Source organism: Mustela erminea, chromosome 10 (assembly GCF_009829155.1).
Source record: "Mustela erminea isolate mMusErm1 chromosome 10, mMusErm1.Pri, whole genome shotgun sequence".
In the NCBI taxonomy this organism is placed as follows: domain Eukaryota; kingdom Metazoa; phylum Chordata; class Mammalia; order Carnivora; family Mustelidae; genus Mustela; species Mustela erminea.
The window spans coordinates 101,451,331-101,459,008 of record NC_045623.1 but is presented as its reverse complement, the minus strand read 5'-3'; the positions used below and the strand labels follow the sequence as shown (position 1 = coordinate 101,459,008).

Genomic DNA, 7,678 nt, shown 5'->3' with positions numbered 1-7,678 from the left:
CCGTGGGTTGGAGGGTGGGAAACCTTCTCAAAACCTTTTCATATTCGGTGCCTCCTTGTGCCTCACGCAGCGCCACCCCACCCCCACCACCACCTTGGGGACTGATGATCACTGTTTTCATTGTCAAAATTCAGAGGGACTCAGTGACAGATGAAATGACATAGATACAAAGTGGCAGCTCTGGGGGTGGGGGTGAGGCGTCGGGGTGAACAGTGGAGTCTCTGCTAATAGGAAAGGGGGGAAGGGCATCTTCTCTCCATCGAAGGGGTCTGCCTGGCATTTATCCATTTATCGAGGGCCAGGACCTGCTGGGAGACGGAGCAAGATGCTGTGGAAAGACAGCTCTTTGCCTACTGAGCATTTATGAAGCGCCAGGAGCTGGGCCGAGCTTCCTTTGTAAAGCATCCCACGTGACCCCAACAGTCATCCTGGGGCTCTGTGTGGATCCCTAATTTGCCCAAATCACTTTGCTAGGAGGGGGCAAGGCGAGGATCCAAAAGCACCCCTTTACCCAAAGGACACCAGCAAGCCGGGGAAAGAGAGGGGACAGTGCTTGTGATGCAGACGAGCTGCATCTTGAGCACCCCAGAATGGGAGGTCCCGCAGGACCCACCAAGAGGGTCCTTGGCTTTGTGCAGGATGAAGAGAAAACGTGCACCAGAGGAAGTGACCACAGAGTTTAATGAATAGCGTGAGTGACCACGTGCAGCGGACGGAGAGTCTGGGAGACCCAGAAAAGAGAATGAGCCTTGTCGTCAGCTGGGGTTAGGGGTTTCCACTGGAAAGGAGTCTGGGGTACGTGTTCCTTTGGGAGTCCAGGGTAAGGTCGGATCAAAGACAAGTGGTGGTGAGTCACAGGTGGTATCTTTTTTTTTTTTTTTTTAAGATTTTATTTGACAGACAGAGATCACAAGTACGCAGAGAGGCAGACAGAGAAGCAGCAGAAAGGGTGGGGGGAAGCAGGATCCCCACTGAGCAGAGAGCCCGATGCGGGGCTCGATCCCAGGACCCTGAATCATGACCGGAGCCAAAGGCAGAGGCTTAACCCACTGAGCCACCCAGGCGCCCCTAACAGGTGGTGTCTTATAAATCATGGAAGGGTGGGGGATATTGAGGCCAGTGTCCGCCGAGGTTTGCTGGAATCTAATGTCAGGGATGTGTTTGGGATCCGGCTCTTCTTAGGTGTTACCAGGTGTTTGGGGCGTAGGACAAAACTCAGAGACTGATTAACTTCTTTGCTTCCCCTGGAAGGGGGAACATAGCTTCTCTGGCTTATTTAGAGGCAAATAGGAGTAAATGGGGCCAAGCTGCCAGACACTGGGGATGGAGCCTTTCTATTTTTTCTTCTATTTTTTTTTTTCTTTTTAGATGTTTCCTGCATGGCTTGTTCCCTCAGGCATTGTCCCCAGAGCTCTGAGAAGACACATGAGTATGTAGGTGCAGACTCAAGACCCAGCTTCATCTCCAGCATTGTGGAAAAGGATTGTGTGTCATGGGGCTTAGCCCTGTGCTCCCCTCTGCTGTCCGGACAGCGTTCAGGGGATGCAGGAAAGACATGAGGGTTTGAAGCCAACAGCTCAGAAAGAATTCTTCAAAATGTCTTGGGTGCATAAAAGGTGGTCTTATTAAGGTACAGAGACAGGACCCCTGGGCAGAAAGAGCTGCACCGGTGTCCTGAGGAGTGGCCCACTATATACTCTCGAGTTGGGAGGGGGTTAGGGATAGCGGGGGTCCCTAAGGAATTTTGGAAGTAAGGTTTCCAGCATCCTGAGGGGGCTAGCTGTTGTTAGAAAAAGGTCATTTATTACTGTCTGTAAACCCTCGGTCGTGAGACGCTTCAGATGTATCTCGGTGGGTCAGATGCTTAGGGGATGATTGCCAACACGTGTCTTGCGGGGTAGAGATAAAGGAATTCTCCAAAGGAATTTTTATAGGTTAAAGTAGACGTACAAGATCCTGGGGGTCGGGATAAGATGGCCTTTTGCCCTTAGCAAAGTATTAACATCGGGGCAGCTGAATTCCTAGAGGGAAGTCACTCGGCCTGTTTCAAGGATTTATCGGTGGGCTGCAGGTGGTAAGGAAATTTAATTTTTCTTTTGCCTCCTTCCTGGGAGGAAGGCACTTCCCAGGGTTCCCATGTTGCAATGCCTAATTAAGCAGATCATCTCTCAAAACATTCTCAAGAGATTTCATTTTTTTCCCATCCCATACTTCACAAGTGAATTTGAGGAAAGCCTGTTTATTTATATTTTTTTAAGATTTTATTTATTTATTTGACAGACAGAGATCACAAGTAGGCAGAGCAGCAGGCAGAGAGATAGGAGGAAGCAGGCTCCCCACCGAGCAGAGGCCGATGTGGGGCTCGATCCCAGGACCCTGGGATCATGACCTGAGCTGAAGGCAGAGGCTTTAACTCACTGAGCCACCCAGGCACCCCCTGTTTATTTTTTAAAAGATTTTATTTATTTATTTGATAGGGAGAAACACAGTGAGAGAGGGAACACAGCAGGTGGGGTGGGAGAGGAAGAAGCAGGCTTCCTGCTGAGCAGGGAGCCCACCGTGGGGCTCGATCCCAGGACCCTGGGATCATGACCTGAGCCGAAGTCAGATGCTTAACTGACTGTGCCACCCAGATGTCCCAAGAAAAGCCTGTTTAAAAACCGGTCATTACTAGTGACTTTCTAGTGTATCTCCTTAATGAGCTCCTCATTGCCCTAGCCGTAGACTGGCACCTATGCCTATTTTCATCTCCAGTACCACGGAAAGGCCTTGTGCCTGACACAGAATCCTGGGCATCCACGGGTAGACTTTGAGGGGGTCTGCATGTTTTATGTACACAGCTCCCATCCAAGCTTTGCTCATGGTGACTTTGTCTATGTCACCCAAACTGTAACACTTTCTCCATCAACAAAGCAGGAGTTGCTACCCTACCCCATGAGAATTAGAGTGAAAAAGAGTGGTGAGCCTTTCAAAAACCATCAGGACTGACTTGAGTGGCCTCCTGGGCAGATCCTGACTATCGTGGCACCTGGGGACAAGCCAGGGTGGGGACCGCTGGCAGGTCTTCCAGATGCCCGTGATGGGAGGAAGCGGGGAGCACATACGTGTTCAGCGGGTGTGTGCTGGTTCAGTCCCCGAGTGCTTCCTATGTGCCAGGCACGGGGCTGAGCACGGAGGATGCGAGACCCAGTCTGGCCGGTGGGACAGATAAGAAACAACAAATAAGTAAACGGAGAGGCCGTATCTGCAGATACTGGTACGCGCTACAAAGAAAATAAGACGGGATGCCACAACCATCTTGGAAAACAGTCTGGCAATTTCTTAAAAAGGTAAAGAGACGCCTGCCATACGATCCCGTCATTCGGCTCCGAGATATCTACGCAAATGGGTGTCCAGTGACCGGGCCCTGAATGAATGAATGACTGTTCTGCACGTCCGCATTGAAGGTACAAAGATAAAACTTGGCTGAAGCAGGCAGGATGGGTGGAGGATAGGACAGAATTACACTCGAATTCCAGAAGCGTGTCATGAAAGCCATCACCCCAAAGCCTCGTGGAACATGCTGGGTGAGGGCCGACGTGTCCTTGCATAGTCGGGACTGAGTCATGGCGGAAACTCTGGCTCCTTTGAGAACAGTCACTTTCCTTTGTTCCCGGGAGCTGCTCCCCAACCCTAGCCAGCTGGGCTTTGTGCCCCCACCCCATGCCTCCTGTGCCAGCTGGTCAGGGTGAACACAGTGTCACTCTGTGACCGCCGGCGACATTCCACAGACCCAGCCTTGTGTTTGCCCCGCGATCTGTCTTCCCTTCCTTGCCTTGCCCCATCCTTTGCATATCCAAGCGTGGGCTGCGGTATCCTGAGATGGGGCAGTGGCGCTAAGGGGTGAATTTCAAGTTCCCAGAGCCAGACCCCCTCGGTCCCCAGCCCAGGTTCATACCGACCAGTGACTTGGGCAATCCTTCCAACATCTCTTAACCTCATGCTGTGTAAACAAGGATGAGGACAATAGCCACACCATCGGGTCCCTGTGAGAATTTACTATTGAGAATTCACGGCAGAGTGTTCTTCACACTGCCTACCACAAATTAAGTACTTAATTAACGACGGCCTTAATCTAGGACTTGCATTTTCTCCTTCTCAGGTGATCATGGTCTTGTTACACACCTACAGACGTGAATGAAACACCTCTAGGATCTCAAGTAGTTGGGGGCTATTTCTTAGAAGAGCACTGATAGAGGCACCTGGGTGGCTCAGTTGGTTGAGCATCTGCCTTTGGCTCAGGTCATGATCCCAGGGTCCTGGGATCCAGCCCTGTGAGAGAACTGAGCCTTGCCTCAGGCTCCCCACTCACAGGGCAGCCTGCTTCTCCTCCTCCCTTTGCCACTCCCCCTGCTTGTGCTCTCTCTGTGTTTTCTCGTTCTGTGTCAAATATATAAATATAATCTTGTAAAAAGAGAGAATTGATGAATAATAATGTAATGTCATAATATCCAGCATTTATTGAGGAATTGTGATCTCTTCTAGGGATCACATAACCAGTAATTAAGAATTATACTGAATAATAGTGGCCAATCCTGATTTAGCACTTACTATCAGTGAGGCCCTGTTCCTAATGCTATTTGTGTATTAACAAATCCTAACAACACTTTGATGAAGAAAAACTATTAGTATCCTCATCTTACATATGAAAAAACTAAGCATAGAGAGGCAAAGCAACTGGCCCAAGTTCGACCAGTAAGTGGCAAAACCAGGATTCAGATGCCTCTTCCCCTGCGTGCTAACTCTGCAAAGATCAAACTAGGTGTAGTCATTTCCTGTCGCCTGGTCGGGAGGACTGTATTTCCAAACAGGGTATTAAATTAGGCCAGTAGTCCCTGGAGCCCTGCAAAAGACCCACAATTCCAGGCAGTGTTGTGATTTCTCCCTCCCAGAAACGAGAACAAGCACTCAGACCGACTCTAAGGAGACCCTTCCCCCAAGTGACTCTAATAAAAGCTGGTGTTCTCCAAATGAAAATTTTCTCTGGTTATGGATGAGGGATGGGTTGGGGAGGGATGGGGGTGGGAATTACTGTTCTTTTTTGGGATAGGGAGAGCGTGGTCAAGTCTTAAGAGAGATGCCAGGTAAGACAGCCTTTTCTTTTTTTTTTATTATTAATTTTTAAATTTTTTTTACAAACATATAATGTATTTTTATCTCCCGGGTTACAGGTCTGTGAAGCACCAGGTTTACACATTTCACAGCACTCACCATAGCACATACCCTCCCCAATGTCCATAACCCCACCACCCTCTCCCGAACCCCCTCCCCCCAGCAACCCTCAGTCTGTTTTTTGAGATTGGGTCTTTTATGGTTTGTCTCCCTCCCGATCCCATCTTCCTTCATTTTTCCTTCTCCTACCCTCCGAACCCGCCATGTTACATCTCCACTTCCTCATATCAGGGAGATCATATTATAGTTGTCTTTCTCTGATTGACTTATTTCACTAAGCATAATACCCTCTAGTTCCATCCACGTCATCACAAATGGCAAGATTTTGTTTCTTTTGAGGGCTGCATAGTATTCCATTGTATATATACACCAACTCTTCTTTATCCATTCATCTGTTGATGGACATCTAGGTTCTTTTCATAGTTTGGCTATTGTGGACATTGCTGCTATAAACATTCGGGTGCATGTGCCCCTTTGGAGCACCACGTTTGTATCTTTAGGGTAAATCCCCAGTAGTGCAATCGCTGGGTCATAGGGTAGCTCTATTTTCAGTTTTTTGAGGAACCTCCACACTGTTTTTTAGAGCAGTTGCACCAGCTTGCATTCCCACCAACAGTGTAGGAGGGTTCCCCTTTCTCCACATCCTCGCCAGCATCTGCCATTTCCTGACTTGTTAATTTTAGCCATTCTGACTGGTGTGAGGTGGTATCTCATTGTGGTTTTGATTTGTATTTCCCCGATGCCAAGTGATGTGGAGCATTTTTTTCATGCGTCTATTGGCCATCTGGATGTCTTCTTTGCAGAAATGTCTGTTCATGTCCTCTGCCCATTTCTTGACTGAGTTATTTGTTCTTTGGGTGTTGAGTTTGTTAAGCTCTTTATAGATTTTGGATACTAGCTCTTTATCTGATATGTCGTTTGCAAATATCTTCTCCCATTCTGTCAGTTGTCTTTTGGTTTTGTTAACTATTTCCTTTGTTGTGCAAAAGCTTTTGATCTTGATAAAACCCCAATAGTTCATTTTTGCCCTTGCTTCTGTTAACTTTGGCGATGTTCCTAGGAAGAAGTTGCTGTGGCTGAGGACGAAGAGGTTGCTGCCTGTGTTCTCCTCAAGGATTTTGATGGATTCCTTTCTCACATTGAGGTCCTTCATCCATTTTGAGTCTATTTTCATGTGCGGTGTAAGGAAATGGTCCAATTTCATTTTTCTTCATGTGGCTGTCCAATTTTCCCAGCACCATTTGTTGAAGAGGCTGTCTTTTTTCCATGATATTCCTTCCTCCTTTGTCAGAGATTAGTTGACCATAGTGGTGAGGGTCTATTTCTGGGCTCTCTGTTCTGTCCCATTGATCCATGTGTCTGTTTTAAGACAGCTTTTTCTTTCCTCGATTCTTCCCATTTACAATTGAGGGGTAGACCGTGTTTAGATAAAATCTCTTTGTTCTCCATTTTCCTTCCTTCTGGAGACAGGTGTGTCCTATAGGTTTCCTGTTGGCTTTCCAGCTAAATTTTCCTAAAGTTTTTGGTATACAGATTCCAGGGGACTCCAACCATCCTATCGATAATGACCTTCTGTATTGATAATAACAATAGCTCGTCTATACTGCTCATTTACTACGTGGCAGGTGCTGTTCTGGGCACCTGACCTTGACAAAGACACTATCCTTGACCAAATTTTCGTTAGGTTCCTCTGAGCCCTCTTCTAAGCTAGGCCTGGCCTTCTCTGTTCAGCCTGTCATTGCTGAGACTGCAGGATCCGGTTTTAGCAAGAATCCTACTGAGTCAGTTGAGCGAGGATCCCCCCCCCCACCAGATAACTGGTCACCCTCCAGATCTGATCAAGTTCCCCATCCCCCATCTTTGGGGTCTAAGTCCGGGGCTGCTTCTAGCAAGAATCCTGCTGTTTAGCAAAAATCTCCCAATCCTTTACATCTCCTCTCGGTATTTCCCACCCATCGGTCCCTCCGTCTGCGCCTGTGCTGTCTGTCCCGGAAAGCGAGTTTCCGCACTCTCCCCCTACTGCAATACCCCTCTGGCAACAGTCCTGAATAAACTCTCCCTTACCACTCCAGCAAGTGTCAGAATAATTTTTTCACCAACAACATGAATGAGTTCATCCAACCTCACAAGGATCCTAAGAGGCAGGTATCCTCAACGTCTCCCCTTAGAAGCGAGGACGGAGGAAGGAGAGAGGATGCCCTCCGGGGTGAGACATCAGCCCTTGGCGCCTGGACGTTCCCCCGAGCTCTTCGGCTGCGGGTGGTCCCATCAGTGCATCTGTGGGGATACGAACCAAGCAAGATCCCGCGCCCTTTGCGACACAGAACCCCACACTCTCCAGCAGCCCGCGGAACTGCGTGGGAGGCAGACGGAGCCAGAGAAACCCCGAGGAGCGCGCGAGCGGCGGGACGCCGTCTCCTAGCAACCGGGTCTGGGATCACGTGACCTGCCTCACGTGGCCGGGCGG

The 7,678-nt window shown here is 48.8% G+C and overlaps 1 non-coding gene across 1 annotated transcript; it reads right to left on the bottom strand.

Moving 5' to 3' along the window:
- Positions 1-1,366: 1,366 nt before the first annotated feature.
- On the bottom strand, positions 1,367-1,549 carry LOC116568376. The gene has a single exon (XR_004276585.1). It is a non-coding gene; the product is annotated as a small nucleolar RNA SNORA73 family (small nucleolar RNA).
- Positions 1,550-7,678: the final 6,129 nt, after the last annotated feature.